The sequence below is a fragment of the Triturus cristatus genome, chromosome 9 (genome assembly GCF_964204655.1).
Source record: "Triturus cristatus chromosome 9, aTriCri1.1, whole genome shotgun sequence".
In the NCBI taxonomy this organism is placed as follows: Eukaryota; Metazoa; Chordata; class Amphibia; order Caudata; family Salamandridae; genus Triturus; species Triturus cristatus.
In genome coordinates, this window is record NC_140592.1 from 896,115,475 (window position 1) to 896,137,804 (window position 22,330).

A 22,330-nucleotide genomic window follows, 5' to 3' on the forward strand; every position below is an offset into this window, starting at 1 on the left:
CACCTATTTTGAAAATTTCGCGAGGATTCATCGACCGGCGCCAAAGTTATTCCAAATAGAATGTTGCGGATTTCCTATGGAAACAGGGTCCTAACTATAACTATCTACTGGCGACCGCCAGTAGATAATATATATATATATATATATATATATATATATATATATATATATATATATATATATATATATTCACTGAAAAAACCATAGGTTTCACACATGTTATAGTTAGCGGAAATTTTACTGATAAAAAACCAATGAAATTGCCCCGTTATAGTTAGTGCTGGCAACTATAACTCACGCGACCGCAATCCTCTGCTGATGCTAATACTGTATTTAGACACTTATTTGCCCATGTCTTCTTCCATACATTTTTAGCTATACATATATTACAAATATTTTTTTTTATAAAGACACATATGTCATCAGCAGAAGATTGCGGTCGCGTGAGTTATAGTTGCCAGCACTAACTATAACGGGGCAATTTCATTGGTTTTTTATCAGTAAAATTTCCGCTAACTATAACATGTGTGAAACCTATGGTTTTTTCAGTGAATTTGCAAGGTTTTTTAAATGCTAATTCCTAACTATAACGTGTGTGAAACCTATGGTTTTTTCAGTGAATTTGTACGGTTTTTTAAATGCTAAGTTACTTTACGCCATTCGAGGCGTGCGCGCCCACTTAACGCAGTTCGTTCCGTGCACGGTTTTTAGCAACTTTAATAAGCCCTGTACATTTGGTGGCCTTCGGCCACCAAAAGCACAGGGGGTGGGGTCAATGTGGATAGTGTTTTTTTCATTTCGATTTTATAATTTCATGTTGCCAAAATTTAGTTTTTTTTCACAGGTCTAATAAGCCCTCTACATTTGGTGGCCTGCGGCCACCAAAAGCACAGGGGGTGGGGTAAGTGTGGATAGTGTTTTTTTTTTAATTTTTTTTTTAACCGTACGCGTACGGTAAGCGTACGGTAAGCGTACTCGCCGAAATTGCCGAAAAAAAAACAAAAACGTTTTTGCTCTTGGGGGATGTTTGGGGACTCCCTCAACATGACTGTGTGGGAGGGAGTTGTCAAAACAGCCCCGTAACATGTTTTTGGGCATCATGTTTGATAAATAACACTCAGTGCGAGAGACAAAATGGCGGACGCCGCTTCCTGGTTTCGGCCGATTCGAATGTTTACTAAGATCTAAGAGCCAATCAGAATCGCGCTCGCGCACGCCACCGTACGCGTACGGTAAGCGTACGGTAAGCGTACCGTAAGCGGGCTCAGATATATATATTGATTTAAAGGCTATTTTCTCAGAATCTACTGAACAGATTTACACCAAACCTACAAAAGGCACTTCCTTGACCTAGGGACTACCTCTCTGCCCAATTTCTAGTAATTCTGTTCAGCCGTTCGGCTGTAGCTCTGTCTAAAGGTCCTATGGAAAAATGCATGGGAAAAACGCGTTTTGGGACCCCCCTTTTATCTCAGCCCCCGCTTGACGAATCCCCCCGAGACTTTCAGGGTAGGAGCGGAGCGTAGCGCCCCACCTATTTTGAGAAATTCGCGAGGATTCATCGACCGGCGCCAAAGTTATTCAAAATAGAATGTTGCGGATTTCCTATGGAAAAGGGGTCCTAACTATAACTACCTACTGGCGACCGCCAGTAGGTAATATATATATATATATATACATATTCACTAAATAAAACATAGGTTTCAGGGACATTAGAGTTGCAAATTATCATTTTAAAAACCTTTGAAATTCACTGAAAACACCATAGGTTTCAGGGACGTGATAATTACAAATTAGCATTTAAAAAACCTTTGAAATTCACTGAAAAAACCATAGGTTTCAGGGACGTTATAGATAGTTGCACATTTCACTCGTACAAAACCATATACATTCGGCCGTTATAGTTAGTAGAGCTAACTATAACTCGCGACCCGCAATGCACTGCTGATGACGTCACATATGACATCACTCATGACATGGTCAGTGACATCACTGATGACATCTCAAATGACATCACTGATGACATCACTGATTACATCACTGATGACATCATCCAGTGAATGTGTGTTTTTTCAAACTTTAAATATATTTTATTTATGTTAATGCCAAGGTGTATTGAAGAATGAGTTGGTGTATAAGTGTCTGGGTGGAGGATTTAATAGGTGTGTGACTGACTGTATAAGTTAGTGATTAAATGTCTATTACTGAATGTATGTGTTAGTGACTAAACTGTGTGAATGTCTGTATCAGTCTCTCAGTTGTTGTATAAGCTGCTGCATGGGTTGATGATTAGGTACATGACTGTTTATACGGCTTACTTATTGGTAGTATAAGTATTAGCATGGGTGGCTCAGTGTTTGTGTGTGTAGGTGGGTGGGCAGTGTGTAACTTTCTGCCAACATGTTTGAGTGGCTAATTTACTAGGTGTATGGGTTTAATAGTGCGTGTGGAAATGGCTGTTTTGGTGAGTGTGTGTGTGTATCACTGTGTTGGAGAGTGAATGTATATCTCACTGGTATATGGGTGAGTAACTACATATGCGAAAGGCAGTATATGTGAATGTTGGAGGATATAAATGACTCTATGTGATAGTGAGTAATTGTGAGAGTGGCTGTATAAATGAGTGTGTGCTTGTGTCAGTGATTGTATAAGAGAGTCAGTATATGTTACTATTTGTATGAATAGGTTAGATACTAAATGTATAACTGTATAGGTGAGTAAATGTCAGTGTTATAGATTCTTTACATGACTAGCTACGTGTGTCAATAACTCTATGGAATGATGAGTGACGGTGTATGAGTGTTTGTATAGGTGTATGAGTACATAAAATAGTTCTATATTGATGAGTGACTGCATGTATGAATTACTGTATGGGTGAATGAATGAATGTGTGTGTATAACTAGGAAGTAGTCAGTGGGTATATAGTAACTGCTATTGATTTGTCTATGGTTTAGAAAATGGTAGTCAGTATTTTAGAGCGGATGTATCAAAGGTTATATGGTGTGAAGAGGTGCATCAAATTATCAAGTGGATGATGTCATCAGTGATGTCATCAGTGATGTCATTTGAGATGTCATCAGTGATGTCATCAGTGATGTCACTGACCATGTCATGAGTGATGCAATATGTGACATCATCAGCAGTGCATTGCGGGGCGCGAGTTATAGTTAGCTCTACTAACTATAACGGCTGAATTTCTATGGTTTTGTACGAGTGAAATGTGCAACTAACTATAACGTCCCTGAAACCTATGGTTTTCTCAGTGAATTTCAAAGGTTTTTTAATGCTAATTTGTAACTATAATGTCCCTGAAACCTATGGTTTTTTCAGTGAATTTCAAAGGTTTTTAAAATGATAATTTGTAACTATAACGTCCCTGAAACCTATGTTTTTTTTGTGAATTTCAAATGTTTTTTAAATGCTAATTCCTAATTATAATGTTCATTAAACCTATGTTTTTTTCAGTGATTTCAAATTATCATTCCATTTTCAACCTGATGAAACAGGCGATATCGCCAGTTTTCTAGCAATAGCTTCCACAAATTTTTTTTTGCCACAAATGAGAGCAACAACTAACGCAAATAATATGCAGAGTAGGCGTTCCTGTACAAAAATAACACAAAAAGACCACTGCCCGATATTTTCATCGAGCAGCCAACTCTGTGGTGCGATCCAAAAACAGGCCATAAGCTACGTTAGCAGTAGGAATGTACCATCTGCCTTTCACTAGTGTAAAGTAGGATGACTACCTGCAGTGTGAAAGGGAGCTCAGCCCAGAATCACATCTGAAGACCAACACATGTCATAGAGCTACTTATCATGCACCTCTGACACCCAAGAAGGCCACAAAACCCACGGCCACCACCCAAAGTTCCTCTCCACGGACCATCCCCCATACTACCACCGTGGCAGCACACAACAGGACAATGGACCTTCCAAAAACAGCATGGCCCCTGAGCCACACAATAGCTGAATGTTGCGAGATGTGGCCACCAAACATGTGTGAAGGACGCAAGTCACCCACCAATAATAGTGCCCACAATACCAAGTGTAGTGGTGATGTGCTGGACAGACCTCACTATGCAGAGCACAAACCTCTCCATGTGTACATATACTGCTGGTGCTTGTAGTGTTGTGGACAGTGGATGCAACCATGTTACCTCAGGCACTAGGGAAGATCTCGGTCATGTACCTGTATCGTCGTGCCCTGTAAGTGGAAGCGCAGTGGAGCTGGTACAACATACGCCACTCCAGCGTAGAAGTATGAATAAATAGGCCGGGATTCTGGGCGTGGTTCACTTGTGTGAAGGCCAACGCATCTGCCAGAGCAGTGGCCCTCACCCTGCCACGTGGCTGCTGCCATGACCACGGGCCTTTTCGACACAGGCCCCCTGCGAACGAAGTGGCACAGCACCACAGACTTATGTCTGTACAAACTACTGCCTTCAATCTACACTGCGGACAGCAGGGATCACAATTCAGATGGAGTGGAGATTGCAGATGATGCAGTCCAGTAGGCAAGACACATTGCTCCCAGTGCAGCCTGCCCGGACCACGCATCATCGCAGGCTACGTACACGCTGAGCGCCAGAGGTACTGCTACAGTTCGGGTTCACCAATTTCCCCCTATTACCACGGACAGAGTGATTTCGCAGTCACACACACACATACACATCATACGCTGGTGGGGCCCATAACACCAACATTCATCCTATCAATCTATCCGTACCTACTCAGAAGGGAAAACATTTGGTTCCGAAACCACACTACTTCCTTGATGGGAACTTTATCACTTTCCCTCTGTATCAAAACCCTCGCTTCCCTTCCCATCAAGAAATAGGTCAATGAATCATTTAGTTGGGTTTAGTTTAGTGACTCCTTAAAACTCTAAAATCATTCAATAATACATTTCAATGAAAGAACAACCTGACACATGAATTCAATTAATATTTCCTTATCTGAATCAAATGCAGGTTAAATCCTAGTTATTCAATTTCATCTTTTGTCATATTTACCTATTCTGGCTATTTGTCGTTTTCTAAGTCAGAATCTGGTCCTCAGTCAAATCGTAAAAGTTCTTGTTCTATCATGCAGAGTCACCTTCCTCTCCGTCAGCATAACATCAGGATACTGGATATGACGAAGTCACGACGAACGAATGAACCAACGAACGAACCTCTTACCTCTCTAGTCTACTATTATTTATACTAAAAATTACATTCCAAATGTTGCAACTGACATTTTCAGAGATTCTCATTGGTTGATTGAAATACATTTTGATGCATCAGGAAACATTCGATGTCATTCCCACATATTAAAAGTTCCAAAACTAATGTTTGGGATAATTAGCAATCCATAGTTCATGTTGCAACAATTTCTGTTGAAGGATTGGCCTTTCGCCCAGAGCAGCCTTGATGGGCACAGTGATGACAGTTCACCGGCAGGTCGCAGCTGCTGAAGTTTGCGCAGGCACATTTCTCCTTTCCCTTCATTGGTATTACTCGTAAATGTTTGATTCAGTCGGCGGCCATTTTATAGCAGGCCCAAATGGTCAACTTAAGCAAAGAAACACAAAAGCGTAATTAATACATTGGAATGGTTAAACAGTGTTATTTCCCTTGCTAATACCCATATGTGTGTGTATTTATCTAGCCATATGCAACGTCCAAAGCCATTAATACTTGTCTATTTAAGCATAATTCACGATAACATCACATAAGCAACGTTTATCCTATTAATATGCATACAAACTTAGTTTACATATTATTTTAGCCATGCAAAGCAATCCCACGTGTATTCTTTCGGTTAATAAGGTTGATTAGTTTCCATACAACAAACTATTAATTTCTATGATTAATTATTAATCGTTTTAATACAAACATACATAAATGGATTGGGTACATTAAAGGAAAACATTTTACCCGCTCCATCAGTACCACTAACTCAGTGCACCACAAGTCAAAGCCACGTGGCCTTATTAAGGCAGAATTTATTAGACAAAAGACATTGCTACCAGTGCGGCTCGTCCAGTAGGCAACTAACTACAGCGTCCCTGAAACCTACACAATATCCTTTTAGTATCCTTGCTTCAAGAACTTCTTTTATATCAGTTATAGCTTTCCCACAATGACCAAATTCATCTTGCAAGTCCAAATGAACACTGAGTGGCAGGCTACACTGCGGACAGCAGAGCTCATATTTCAAATTCAGTTTTGATTTATTAATTGCAGAGTGAACTGTACTCTATGTCCTCCGATTTTGTCAGGAGGAAGTGACAAAAAGCATTCCTCGATGTCTGAGCTGACTGCTGCCTTAGATCTACACTTTGGACAACAGGGCTCACATTTCAGCTCAAGTCGCGATTGCAGATGACGCAGTCCAGTAAGCAAGAGACTTTGTTCCCAGTGAGGCCGGCCCGCACCATGCATCATCGCTGGCTGCGCACACGCTGAATGCTTCTGATGCGCCTACCTCAGTGCACCACAACTCATGGACCCTTTATGATAGAATCTTTTGTGTATGATTTCAGATCTGCTGCCCCTACCTCAGTGCACCACAAGTCATGGACCCTCTATGATAGAATCTTTTGTGTGTTATTTCACATCTGGTGCCCCTACCTTAGTGCAGCACAAGTCATGGACCCGTTATGATTGAATCTCTGTGTCTGATCCAATGATTACTGTTGTACTTGTTGCCAGCACCAACCATTCCGGAAGGGCTGGTTTACACTCACCCCTATCTATGTGTCCGTGTGTTCATTATGTATGCAACATGCTGCCCCTAGGCCCTACCACTTTACATAGTGCGCTGGACAGCGTATGCAACCATCTTACCTTTCACAGTGGGGGAAAACTTTAGTTATGTAACTTTGTCTCGGTCATTATACAAGTATGTACGTAGAGACTGCATCATTAGAGTACTGCATGGAGAGTGTATACTGAACTTATAAGTACGTGAGGATCGTCGGAGTGATTGTATAAGTACATATGTTGGTGCAGCCTAACTCCGACAATTACCTTGTCTCTAATTGGCTGCCCTCCATGTGCCAAAAACTGAAACTTCAACTTTCCATGGCCCTGTATTGCTACAGCTGCAACACTCCACTAAATGGGCAATAAACATTCATATCTACACAGATATCTCATGTCCACCATCTTTCTTGTGTGGAACTATGGATGAATGTAGGGTCAGTAATTCCCCGTATCTTCCATGTTGGCCATATTGTGGGACTTGGCTCACAGAGTGACACTTTGGCTTTTGCAACCTGGGTGACGATAATACTCCAACACGGACACCCGCATGATTGCCACAGCCACTCCCTCACGGCTGATATACACCCTCACCACACCCATCCAGCACAGGCGTCACAGGACACTTGACCCTGCTAATATAAAAGACCGGGCGCACGTGCACTACGCCATTTTAGAGTTTAGAGTACATGGCCTCACTTCTCACTGAGTTAGTAGCACCACAAGCACTGAGCGGGTGTGCAACCTGCGATGATGATAGGTGCACTAGTATGTCCTCTGCCATGGCCATATCAAGACTCAGTACCCAATGTGAGACCTATTACCTTCCAGAACGGAGCTGCATGATGTGGAGGGTGCTGTGACCATGAAAAGGTGAGCAGTGAGGCCTGGGTGCGCAGCGGCGGACAGATACCTCTGGGCAGCTGGAATGGATGGGGTGCAGCAGCCTGAATGCAGAAAGGCTGCACAGCGATTTAGGCGTACGCAGTCGTACATACCCTGCCATTACCCTTTCTTATTGCATTTTAAACAAGTTTTCCAATAGCAGGACAGTATTTACAGTCGCCCAAATGTCTGTCACTCCCATATCTGTAACAAAGTAGTTAAGTATTTCTTTTTTCATACTTTGTACTCTTACATTTACCATCAAATTTTGAGGAACATTCCTTTCTGGTTTTTTTTGAAGAGGTAAGGTGTGTTTGGAGCATCGAAGCATGCAGACACGAGCGTGACATTCCTCTCACAGCTCGTGGCTGCCTCGCATCGCTTTGGGAATGTTATGTTTTGAATGTGAGAAGGTTGGGAGGTAGAAGTTAACAGGGGCTCAGTCAATCTTGCTTTATACTTGCTGCTTACAAAACATGTTCTGAGGATTAAACCACATCAAGAGAATTACCGTCTCTGTCTTTTCATTCCTGCATACTGGCCTTTCCTACAATTACTAATTCTGTATTATCTTTCAGATGTGGGAGCTTGAGGGTGCACTATGTCCCGGCACGTGGTTGGAGACACACTGCTGACAGAAAGATGAGCCACGAAGATTTTCTCCAGTGTCACTCTCTCACTCTTTCTCTCTCTCTCTCTCTCTCTTCTTCTCTCCTTTGATGGACGCATGATGCACAATCTTATCTTGATTTTTATCTAACAGACTCTGATTCACAAATTAACGTCCCCCCCAACACCACCAGAGCTGAACACGTGTGGAACCTGCGATGATGCGTGGCCATCCTGGCAATCAGCACCCATTTTGAAATGTGAGCTCCATTGACCGTGTGTATTGAGGCTGAGGAGGTTCCTTCAGCATGTGGTTGACTCTCTTCGACACACACCAGTGGTGGAAGGTGAGCAGAGAGGCTTGTTTGCGCAGCAGCGGGCACTCACCTCCGGCCAGTGGGAGTGGATGGGGTGCAGCAGCCGGGATGCGCAGCGACTATTATACACCTCTGGGCAGTGCAAGTATATGGGCTACAGCAGACTGGGGACCATAATATGAAGAACGGCAATAACATTATCACCGCTTTAGCAGCAGGAAACTGCCGCTAAAGCGGCGATAAGTGGCTTGAAAATATGCCCTTGAGAATTCCCATAGAAGCCCAGGTTGTGGTGTGAAGGACATCAAACCTGGGCTTCTATGGGAAATCACAAGGGCATATTATCAAGCCCCTTATCGCCGCTTTTGCGGCAGTTTCCTGCCGCTAAAGCGGCGATAATGTTATTGCCGTTCTTGATAAAAGGGCCCTGGGTGCGCAGCAGCTGTTTGTGGCCAAGTGGATGGGATGCAGCAGCCTGGGTGCGCAGAGCCAAAACAGAGAATTATGCATGTGCATTTGTATATAGTCTGCAATTACTAATTCTATACTATCTTTCAGATAACTAAACATGAGGGTGCAGTATGTCCCAGCACGTGGTTGGAGACACACCGGTGACACAAAGGTGAGCTGTGAAGATTTTCTCCAGTGTCAACACTCCCTCTCCATCTCTTCCTTTCTCTCTCTCTCACACTTTCTCTCTTTCTCTGTCTCTTCCTCTCTCTCTCATTCTTTCTTTCTCTCACTTCCTCTCTCTTTCTTTCTTCCTCTCTCTCACACTGTTTGTCTCTTTTCCTCTATCTCACACTGTTTCTTTCTCTCTTCCTTGTATCTCACTCTTTCTTTCTTAATATTTCTCACTTCCTCTCTCTCACTCGTCTATCTCTCTTCCTGTCTCTCACTCGTTCTCCTTCTCATCCTCTCTCTCTCTTCCTCTCTCTCACACTGTTTCACTCTTTCTCTCTTCCTCTCTCTCACTCTTTCTCTCTCTCTCCTCTCTTTCTCTCTCTGTCTTCCTCTTTCTCTCTCTCTCTCTCCCACACTGTTTCTCTCTTTCTCTCTTCCTTGTATTTCTCTCTTTCTCACTTGTTCACTCTTTCTCTGTCTTCCTCTCTCTTTCTCTTTCGCTCTCTCTCTTTCTCCCTCTCTCACTCTTTCTCTTTCTTCCTCTCTCTCACACTGTTTCTCTTTTTCTATCTTCCTTGTATTTCACTCTTCCTCTCTTTCTCACTCCTTTGCTGGACGAATAACGCACCATCTTACTTTTCTTTTTGTCTTGCAGGCTATGATTCACAAATTGTCGAGGGATGACATGACATGGCTGTACATAGTTTTATTTGTTGCGGTTTTCTTTTAATAAAATATTTTACACAAATAGTTTTATTTGTTGTTGTTTTGTTTTAATAAAATGTTTAATATGTAAATCAATACATGACTAAGATTCTTATTTGTCCAACTTCAAAAGCATCTTTTTTTATTATAACTGCAACACCATTCGATTTGTTAGGCGCCATATTTAAAAACATTCCTGTCACATTTGTTTGTTGGGGGGTGAGCGAGGATGGCAGACAAGCAGCTGCTGCTGTGGGATGTCGGAGTACTGCAAACCGGCGGCATGGCTCGTAAAAGTGCGGGCCCGAGAAGTCGCACCGGAAGAGCTGCGAGCCCACCAGTGGTTTGCAGAAGGAGACTTGCCCAAGAAGGTTGTTGACGGTATGCTAGTGATATGGAAAGAGGGTGTGTTACCTGTTGATGTGGGGAGAGGCAGCGTGAGAGGGGTATCTCTCACAAACAGAGCTTCGGTATGTTTTCAAAAATGCCTCGGACGCATGATGCCAGCTGATGGACTGAATCACAAAATGGCTTTTCAATGCTCATATAGTAAGACTTATGAACAGTTCATACCCAGGCTCGCAGAGGGACAACTGCGGCCCGTCCGCTCGACTCACAGAGGCAGAACTACGAGCCGTCCGCTCCCAAAGGAACAGCAGCGTAGTAGCTCGCAGAGGTACAGGCACAGCAGCGTACTAGCTCGAAAAAAGTAGACAGCTGCGAACCGAAGGACTGGCTTCTAAAGGCATTCCTCCAAAGTGGTGATGTAGGGCACAGGGAGCGTGAAAGGGTTATCTTCCTACTAGTGTCCTGGAGTGGAAGTCGTGTTCCTACTAGTGTCCTGGAGTGGAAGTCGTGCTGCCTGGAGCTCACCTGTTTCTCCTTTATTGTTAATAAATCTTAAACCTTCACTGCGTCCAAATCATCATTACACAGAGCTCCGCTATATTAAATTGCCCCCAGAACCTTTCTTTTATATTTTCACTCGATGCGAGGCACAAGATGGCTGCTTACACTTCCTGGTTTCAAGTGTTAGCAGCCAATCAGAGGACACTTCCTGCTTTGAAGAGTTAGCAGCCAATTAGAGGCAAGCTTGTGCTCGGGAGTAAGGCACCGACCAGATGTATATATATTTTTCCCTTTAATATCTCAAAAACCACTGAACGGATTTACACCATTTTAACAAAACTGCGCTTTCTGGAACAAGACCTTTCTCCCTGCCAAATTTGGCGTAATTCCATTCAGCAGTTTGACCTGTAGCCTTGTCTAAAGTTTCCTATGGAAATTCCATTGAGAAAACACGTTTTCACACCCCCCTTTTTTCTCAGCCCCCCCCTTGACCAATCACCCCTAAACTTTCAAGATAAGAGCTGATCAAAAAAGAGAAACTTTTTGGAAAATTTTGTAAAGAATCGTCAAATGATGCCAAAGTTATAAGCAGATGGAGAGCTCCAGGAGGGGGGCCAGCGCAACCCCCCCTCCCAACATGAGTGAAGCCCCGAGACTAAGGGGACCCCAGCGGGCACCCGCAGCCCCAGCAAGCCCCTGCTATTATTTTTTAAGAAATGCCCCCGGGACCTAGCCAACCCCTGGGGTGCCTCTGCAGGGCCTGTGTGCACAGTTTACTGCCACACTGACATAGCATTTAAAGTGTTTGCCAAGTCAGAAATGCCACTTTTACTACATATAGGTCACCACTAAGGTTGGCCCTAGGATGCCCTATGGGCAGGGAGCTGTGAAGGTAAAATGTAGGACATGTGCCTTTGTTGTGTGCATGCCCTGGTAGTGAAACACAGCCTGTCCAGTTTCTCACTGCTGTGAGGCTGCTCCTCTCATAGGTTTACATTAGGAATTCCCTGATATGTGTTTCAGTGGTAATTTTTAATATGAAAGGGGTGGTATTGCCATGTTTGATAAAGTCACAAGTTCATGCCAACAACAATGGAGCACGGTCAGTTATGAGGACAAGATTAGTCCCACTGAAGAGTTAGCTTCTCAAGTCTGGCATGAAGAGTTCCAGGAAAAGGCCGCGAGGAGCCCAACATCTGGAGTTTTACCTTTTCCTTCCTGGAGGAGCTTTCAGGGATGCCAGCCAAGGGCCCAAGCCTTGAGGGAACTGCTTGGAATTAAGATTCCCATCAGTAGAGGCCAGTGCTAGGGCTCATGCAGGTCAAGACAGGTCCAGCTGCAACTGGTTAGGTGGGAGGTTGGTTAGAGGCCTCTGAAAGCATGTTGTGTGCCTGTAGCTCACATAGGAGGTCAGTCAAATAACTTTTGGAGACAATCTGGGTAGCCTGGGATGATGGCAGGCAGGCCAGTCCTTCTTCATACAGCAAGGCAGTTCTTCAAGCAGCAAGGCAGCGTTCTAGCAGAAGAGCAGTCCTTCTGAATCACCCACAGATCCTAGAGTGCCCAGAATAAGGGTAGAAGGGTCCTGTAGGTCCTTTTTTTTATAACTTGGTGCCGGCCTTTTTGTGGGTGTACTAGTTCTAGAAATGTCACCTCCTTCTCCTTGTCAGTGCTCCAAGCTGGCTGGGGTGATAGAAGGCAGGGCAGCCTGATGCCAGTTTATTTTTATGTGCAGAAGGCAAAGCACTTTGAAGTGTAAGTGGGACAGGGCACAGCTCCTTCCCTGTAATCCTGTCAGGAAGACGCTCTCCCAGTTACACCCACATGGTGTTGGTCACTGTCAGAGCCCAATGTACATTCTTATTGGGGACCCTTAACAGTCCCTCGCAGCTGGAAATTCTTAGAAGGCCTCAGGAAATTTGACGTTACATGTCCTATGTGTCTCATGCAAATCCACTTATGCAGCAAGAAAATTGAACCCTAAAGTGGCTTATGCATTGTTAATAGGACCCTGTTTGTTGATTATGTTTATGTATTGTCCATTGTACATATTCGTTATATGTGATGTGTTTTGTGCAAATTATCACTGTTTCACCAATTGTTTCACTATGAATGTGTTTTTTGGTTGGTTTACCCTGTAAATATTCTGGTGCTCTAGATACATTAATTAATATCATTCTATCAAGTGACTTGGATTCTGTCCTGTTTCTTTGGTTTTGTGTGTGTCCTTGATAATTGAAAAAGTGTATTCAGCACATATTAAGTTATTTCGTTCATTCTCCGACAGAACCATTGTTCTTGCATACACTATTACGCCCAGGTTCTGAGGGTTACTGGGTTGCCCCATTATCGTTAATGGTCAGGAAATTTTGGGCAGGAAACTGTCAACTTCCTAAAAGTGGTGTTTTCAAAATTCGAATATAAAATGTAACCTTATCATTAAAGAGGATTTTGGATTACAGTTCATTTGAGAATAAACAACCTATATCCATCTGTCCACAATCCAATGTTAGCACTTATTAGTTGAAATAAAGTAGCAAAGTTTTAGCCTATGAGAGAGATAGCCCTCTTTTTCACAACCAAGACATATAAAATGTAAACACACATGCCCTACTTTTTAAATACCATGCACCCTACCCTCTGAGTGGTTAGCACCTACCTTAAAGATGACTTTAAAAAGGTTTAAAAAAAGATGGCAGTTTAAAACAATGCACTTCAGGCTGCAGTGGCAAGCCTGAGACATGTTTCAATTAGTATCATTTAATTTCCAGGCCTTGGATAGAGAAGGTACCATTCACAAGGGACTTGCGGTGAAAATTAATGGTCTTCTCAGGTGTAGGCCAATTTTGCCATGTTTTAGTGAGAGAGCACAAGCACTTTAAGACTGGTTAGTGGTGGTAAAGCCAACAGAACTAATTCAGCAAAACAGGAGGTGTAGACGCAAAACGTTTGGGGAAATTACCACAGCAAGAATCTCACTTCTAGCATCACCCAATAAAGTCTGGCACCTCTGAGTTTGGTATTTATTGGGTGCAATAAATTGCACAAATTCAGACTCTTTGAGGAAAACAAGCAGATTCTGGACCTTTTTTCCGAGGTAATTGTCATGCTGTTTTAACTACAACAAGTTAACGGGGATGGCGCTAATTTTTATCTGGTCTATAATTACTGGGTGTGATAAATGTTACATCACTTATAATTGAGATCCCTGTGGAAACTGTATTTTAGAAGGAATCTCATTTTAACTTGCCAGTTGTAATATTGCCCAAAGTGGTGAAAAATAACAATGCTGGGAATTTTCTTATGTTTGCAGAGGTGGTGCTGAAACTTTTGGCTCATATCACCTCCCATCCTCCAGAACGAAAGTCCTCAGCTATTTCTAAAATGATGTATGCACTGACTCTTGAAGCTTCCTAAATGTATGTAAATCATTAACTAAAATAAGTAATGAGACTGCTGAATTGTAATGATTATCTTCTTTTTTGTAATTAAGGGAGGGAACTGTCTGTTGTCAGCTTATTTAATTTCTTAAATTGTGATTTTACTGGTGGTATAAATTGTTTGTAACTGTGTGTATTATCATTGCCTTAATTAACTTTCAATTAAATATGAATTACGACTTACTACTGTTCATTTACTTGGGTGTGCAAGAATGTGCTTGTCCGCAGTGTTAAGTAACTGTGGTGTAGATATATGTTTTGCAATAGATTCATCAGAAAATGTCCTTTATCAGGTTTAACAGGTTTAATGTAACCATTGTAGGACTTTGCCTACTCTAGAAGATTGGTACACATTATGGGGCCGATAATCAATGTCGTTAGGAAGGGATCCGGATGGGATTAAGTATTGTCGAATCCGATTCAGAACCCTAGTTTTCTACTGAATCGTACTGTTTTCCCAAAGACTGATTACGCTGGCTGGAAACTGTTCAAACAGACCGAATTGGTTCCGAAAGGCATCCAGCAGCCTGAGTCGTTCAGAGCCGATTCGTACAGCTCCATGGACACTGTTACGGACGAGCAGTTATGATGACCGATTCTGACAGCCGTTCCGATTCGGTTTGGCCAAGACAAAATGGATTTCGGAATCGGTTTTTGGGGGCCCGTTGCGGGCCCCCCTTCACCCGGAGGCATCCAAATGTGGTCCGTGGGGGTACCCAAGGGACCACTCTTCCCAACAATGCACAATGTAGTAGGCATCACGGGGTGCCCGCCACAGGGTGCAAGGTTTTCCCCAACAACCCCTTTTTTAATGGAGACCTGTGTTCACGTTCGGAACACAGGCTCCCATTGAGGTCAATGCGAGTCCGAACAAACGATGTTGGGAGGCATCGTAATCGGTCATCCGGACTCACAGGACACAATTCATTTGGAAACTAGTCCGGACCGATTCGTTCGGGACAGTTTCCAAACTACATCGTAATCGGCCCCTTATTTGTTTTATCCAAAACTATTACCTCAAAGCCCTAATGTACCCCGTGGGAAATTGTAACCACTATTGTATTTTTATGTAGTACCATATATTTTCTTCTGCATGTCCCTGTTTTAAATATTGGACTCTTTGTGCTGGGAAGTGCTGCTAGCAGACGATGTGTTTGTAAACTCTGATTTTTGGTGGATATGCTTACATTCAAGAATATTTTTACTATGTTTATCTTCTTTAAATGACCAGAACTCTACAGGGTATTTTAGACTACTTTTGTAATTGTCATGAAAGGGAGGGCAGGCTCTCCCAGTTTCAGTGCCATACTCCTACCCACCATCCCTAACCCGTAATTGACTTTATAGACATACTAGGCCAGGTCTTAGTTTTATCCATTTGACCTTTTTCCTTCACATTAGCTTCTTCCGAACATGTATTTCACAAATCTTAGGATAGGTGCCATTTGTCAACATTAACCAGTGGTTATTTTGTAAAAACAAATATATATATAATTTAGGTATTCTAAGTATGTCATAGAATCCCCCCTTTGTCTGAAAAGTTGTCAATTACCAAAGTTTCCTAGTCTTGATTTCTCCTCATACCTCTTTATTCTGCCACCCCACACTTCTTGTATTTTTATCTCACTCTTGCAGGGTCCTTTACATCATTGCTTTTCCTATTATTCACAGTGTTCCTGTCTTTTCTTCCTTTTAATGACATTTACTGTTTACTCTGGTGGCTCAGATACCACCATACAGATGCATGCAAGCATTCACAAATGTACGCATGCAGAACATTACAGTTAAGGAGTTCTGTGTACATTACATAGTGAAGGATTAAGAAGGTGCAATACTTCCAAATATTGTCCACAGAACTTAAACGATGAGTCTAAAATAAAATCTCATCTTCGAAAAGGTAGCCAAAAGTGGGGTGTATGAAAATTTGCAACACACCCAAGACAAGGGGAGGTGGGGGGAGTTAAGGGTCACAACACTGGGAAACAGCTGAGGGTCGAATATCCCAGTAATGCTGCACCCATGTTCCGGCCTACTTTTCCCTGTGGGGAGAAGTGAGGGACCGTGGAGAGGGAAGGAAGAGAGGGGAACAGGTCAGGCATGCCCAGAAAAAAGCACAACACTCTCAAAGCATGTTGTGGCACATCAAGCGGAGCTGTCAACCCTGTCAGGGGTCCCCTACAAAGTATAGAGGAGTTAATCCCATTCAGCCGCAATGGGTCTCCTCATTAATCTTCTCACCTCTTCTGTTCACAGCACTGTAGCTTCTGCCTCCCCCATTTAATGGTAGCAGCCTGCCAATGCAGCCTGCTCAGAAGCATCAAGGCCTTCCAGTGCTTTGCTATCATACAACGGGCCAGCAGCAGTGCCAGATCAATGAATCGATTAACGGCACCACCTGCCTTTCATCACCTATAGAGTCCCAATAGACAACTAGCCACTTCATCTACAACCAAACGACCAGTAACACTAGTCAGGACTGTGCAGAACTCTGCTCACAGTGCGTGAATGCTCGGGCATGCCCAGAACATGAGCAGCATTTCCGCCATAGGGGTGGGGCAGCAAGGATAATCAGGAGATACTATAGAGTATATTTTATGTAATTTGGTCGGGGTGGGATAAGCTCTATGCAAGATGTTGTATTGTATGAGTTGAAAGCAGGCATTGCAGGGAAACCTTGTACGGGAATGCCAGTGCTCTATCCCATTCCTTTTGTGTTAGCCCATGTCCAATATCATGCTCCCCAATGTGCATAAGAGGAGTTAATAGGACTTGAGTGGTGTGTAAGAGAGTAAACCTGGCGAAGTTGGCAGAGTGCCACTACGCTGAGTTCCACTGAGTTGGAAAAAAACTCAGTGGAACTGTGCTCCACTCCATCCCATGCATGCAAGACGTACAATGGAGGGGTTTGCGTGGACGAGGACGGCGAGGTGGAGGAGTAAAGAGGGAGAGACCACAGCGAGGAGGAGAGCAGCCCGGAGACGCCACAGCAGGTAAGTGCCTTTTTTTTTTATAATTAAATTAGGGAGGGTGGAGGGGATGGTCAACTGAGTTTTGTCTGAACTCAACATTCTCATTGGAGCGCGGAGTAGGCAAAACTCCGCTGGAAGAGTGGAGTTCTTTGCCTGAGTTTATAAGAGAGCTTTTGATCGTCCAGAAAACAAAGGGCGTCCCTCCCCCATTTTGTGAATTGCCTGTGTCAAAGGATGCGGAGCAGGCTCAGTATCGAAAATGACCCACATGTGCTCGGGTGCAGCTGCAAGGCACCTATGCATCAAAAACTGACCCACAGTCAGTCCTGGCTGCTCTACTAGCGCGTCAAATGAAATGAGCCCCCTCCTGAAACAAGTCACGTAGAATGGTTACCACTGCGGAGTACAACAGAGCCCCACCCTCCAGACCATTCACATCTCAAAAAGCCCAGATGGAGTATACAATCTTTTATTTCGCTTTTCAGGGCAGCCTATGTGGTTGGTGCGTGATCATGGGGCACAGGGTGGCAGTCACTCAGGGCTTAGAGATGAATTAAAGGTTTAACGATCAACAGCCTGAGGGTGGGGATGATTCCGTTTGCTAGAGACTGGAGGGTTTCAGTAGCCAGTGGGGGCTGGCAGTGGGTAATGGCAGGGTGCATCGCAAAAATACATAGTTATAAAAATTGCAGTTGGTAGGTCGGCAGTGTGAAGGGGTAAAATAATTCAGAATGAGCAAATGTTGCAATTAGAGCTAATGCTTTTGGGTTATATGTTCTATTCATCCCCACACTAGTATTATTCTAGGATCAACATGATTTTTACTAAAAAGTGTTCTTAAAAACAAGGCTCGCCAAAATGAATATGGCTAACAGGTTGGTGCGAGTTCTGGAACATCAAATTTCAGAAAGAAATACTAAGAATCTGATTCAGTACATTAAAGGAATTGATGGATCTGTCCATACACTCCCCCAAGCTATTGCATAGTAGTTCTCTTCTTCTACTAGGACTTGTATGGGCAACCCCAAACTCTGAGCATGTCAGGGCTTACGGCATATATTCAGGTAGCAAGCTGCCATGTTTAGTGAAATCTCAGGCATCAACACTTCAGAAATATAGTTCTGTCAGGGAATTAGAAACTGCTCTTGCAGCTCTGCCCTTAGGTAAGGCTGCAGGGGAGGATTCAATCCCTTCAGTGTTTTATAAAACATTAAAGGATACTATAGTTGACTAATATCATGGTATTTGCAAAGAAGTGTAAGCCACTCCATTAGATGTGTTCGTATTGGCCCATCTCTCTTATTAATGCTAATGCAAACATCTTTGTCAAGGTTCTAGCTATGCGGCTTGCTCCACTTTTATCAGGCTTAGGGACATGTTTACAAGGGGATTGCACCACCAGAACATCACTTTTTACGATGTTCCGGTGGTGCAATGCACTACACCATATTTACAAAGTGGCGTTGAGCCACTTTGCGTGCCTTAATGCTGCTTTGTAACTTTGGCACCCTTTTTCGCTGTTTTCTGTGTGAAAGGGGCATGCAGTGGGTGTTGCTGTTGGCGTTCCACCACAATACCCATTGCTTTATGACGCTAACCCAGATTTATAAGAATGTGTAAATCTGAGGCAGCATCAAAAATGAATGCCAAACAAAATCAGGAGTTAGATTGGCCCAACGAGGAGAAATACTTTTGTTTTTCCTACTTTTTTCTTTTTCTATGTGTGCTGCATTCTGCACCACACATAGAAAGAGCAAAACACCTTTAATGACTGTTTATGTGCAGGAAGGTGTCCCTTCCTGCACATAAACAGTCATTGGATAATGGTGATGTGCTAATTCTATGTGTGATGCAGAATGCAGCACACATAGAAGTAGCAAATCGCCATTATCGATTGTTTATGTGAAAGAAGGGACACCTTCCTGCACATAAATAATCATTCCCTTTAACGCAGGTACCCTAGCACTATGGTGCAAGGGTGTCTGTGTTGGCGCCAGCACAAGGGAAAGCAAATGGGTGTGCCGTGTTGTTGTAAATACAATGCATCCCCGCATTTTTTAAATGGCGCGGCGCTGCAAATGTTACCGTAGAGCCACCCTGCGCCATTTCCTTGTAGATATGCCCCTTAGTGTCTAAACAGCAACATGGCTTTATTCCAGGTAAAGGAACTACTAGTCATATCAACACGGTGATCACCACTTTTGATATAGCAGAGAGAATAGGAAAAAAGCTAGCCATGATTCTATTAGATGCAGAGAAGGTCTTTGACTGTGTGGTCTGGTCCTGCTTGCGGGTGATGATAGGGACCTTTGGGATTAGCGATCAATTTTGTAAATGGGTACACTCCCTGTATAGGTCCCTCTCTACCAAACTTGTCTATGTTGGGATAGCCTAATTTCATTTTAAAATTCAGCGGGGCACTCGGCAGGGGTGTCCACTTTACCCTGTTTGATTTGCACTTTATGTAGAGCCGTATTTGCTATCACTGCAGATTAATGATGGGATCTAGCCCATGATCTCTGCAGATGATGATCTTAAGGTTAGCACTTACGCTGATGATGTTTCTTTATACTCTTCTAAACCATCAGCTGCTATGAAATGCATAATTGAGGCGGCAAGAGATTCAGAACATTCTCTGGTTATATATTGAACATAGCTAAAACTCAATTGCTGCTGAATTTCAAGCCAGCTATCCCAATGCCTTGGGTAGCAACCACAGCCACCTATCTGGGTATTAAACTGAGTGCCCAGGTTGATAAGAAACTCAGTCTAAACTATGAGCCCCACCTCCAGCCTGTTATCTATAAATTATGTTTTATGAATAAGCTTCCGATGAGTATTATCGATCGCTGTAATATCATAAACATTTATTTCCTTCCCAAATTCTTTTACTTATTTCAGGCAATTCCACTCAGGGTTCCAAATTAGTGTTTTTAAGGGATTGGAAGGTACCGTAAGCAGCTTTCTTTGCGGTTATAACTGGTCTAGGCCTGCTATATGTTTATTCAAACTTCCATAGCAGAAGGGGGCTGCATATACCTGATTTTAAGTTATATTTTTGGGCAGCATTTGATGGCTATCTGTTGGGCCTGATCTTTTTTACAATGTTATCCCTGAACTTATTGCCTTCCTCCTGTATTTTTATGACCTGTTTTTGTTGGTGTTATGACTGCTGATCAGTGCTAAAGTGCAAATGCTCTCTTCTGTAAACTTGGTACGATTTGTTTACACCTGTTTGGCATATATAATTTATATGCAAGTCTCTTGTAAAGTGGTATCCTATATACCCAGGGCCTGTAAATTAAAAGCTACTATTGGGCCTGCAGTGCTGATTGCGCCACCCACAGAAGTAGCCTTTCAAACCTGTCTCAGGCCTTTGCCTCTGCAGGGCCTGTGTGCACAGTTTACTGCCACACTGACATAGCATTTAAAGTGTTTGCCAAGTCAGAAATGCCACTTTTACTACATATAGGTCACCACTAAGGTTGGCCCTAGGATGCCCTATGGGCAGGGAGCTGTGAAGGTAAAATGTAGGACATGTGCCTTTGTTGTGTGCATGCCCTGGTAGTGAAACACAGCCTGTCCAGTTTCTCACTGCTGTGAGGCTGCTCCTCTCATAGGTTTACATTAGGAATTCCCTGATATGTGTTTCAGTGGTAATTTCTAATATGAAAGGGGTGGTATTGCCATGTTTGATATGTTTGGAATAGTGGTGATAAATTCTGCTTATTGGTGAAAGCAAATTTTGTATTGCTAGTTTAGGAATGTCACTTTTAGAAGTGGGCATTTCTGTGTGCTTATGACTCGTTGTGCTTTGCATCCTGGCTCCAATCAACGCCTGGTTTAGACTGACAGGGGCATTTTTTGTGCATTCACTGAAGACAGTCACAAGTGGGGTTGAGGAGTGTCCTGCCTTTCCTAGGTGACTCCTAGAGAGGCTGAAAAGACCTGGTCTGCATTTAGAGTGGTGGGAGGAGTTTTCACCTGTACCTGAATAGGGCTTTGCCTGCCTTTCACAATGCTGTCTTCACCCCCCCCCCCCTATAGTGTGTCTAAAGTCAGGGCTGGGGATTGAATGGAGGTGTTATGCACTTCTGAAGTTGCGGTGAAGTACCCACAGAACAAAGACTTTGTGAGTTTATGTATAGGGGGTGTGACCCCATGATTTTAGACACAGTGTGGGACTTGTACCCAGAAGCTGCTGGCACTGCATGCTGCACCAGAGGATTGCTAGGATGCCAGGTGGAACTGCCATTTTTGGACCAGTTCCTTTGTTGTGCGGACCTGTTTTGTAGATTGCCACTTTGCTACAGGGATCCTTGTGCTGGCCTGCTGCATGCTTCCTGATGATTTTGCCCCCGGTGATCTCCTAGGGCTTGTACCTTGCCCTGTGTATGTCAAAACAGTGCGGGTATGCACTGTGGAGACTGGGTGATTCCCATGCCGGTTTCCACCTCTGCAGCACTCCTATCGAGTGTGCTTCCTAAGGTCCCCCAGGGGTGCAGGCAGGCACCCACTTCGGTGCCCCCTTCGAGGAGAGGAATTCCCATGTGTAAGGGATTCCCCAGTGGTCGGCACTTCTCCCAATGGTGATGCAGATAACAGGAAGAGCTCACCCGATAACCAGACGCCGAGAGGAGCTCCCCCTGTAAAGCTGTTGCAAATTGCCTCTCAGGGGGTAGGTAATTGGACCCAAGAGGTCCTTGAAGCTGGAAGGCTCTGTGCCGGGATGAGGATGAGCTGTCTGCTGCAGAGCCACTCCACAAGAGGCCCCGGGTTGAGTGTACCCTGGCCCTACCTCTCTACTTGGTTAATTCGAAAGGGGTGCACTTTGGGTGGACATCTCCAGGCAGTGCACAGCTCGCCTTGTTGGCCTGGCAATGATGGACGTGCCAAGGGCGTGTTTCCTCAAAATGGGGAGAGGCCTGGGCAGAGGACCCAATTAGCTGGACCTTGCCAGTGTAGGGCTGCAGTGATCCAGGAAATGACCCCTGCACCAGCAACTGACATGTTTTTAGATTCCACCCCTCCGTCCCAAGATTGTCCAGTGACTCTGCGGCTTGTGTGGAGCTGTTGTGCAGTCCCCAGTTGGTTGTTGATTCCAGTCAGGGATCCTGGGGCAAATACCTTAGTAGCAGCAAGAGGAACACAAGGTTTCTTCCAATGGTGCCATCCATTGTTG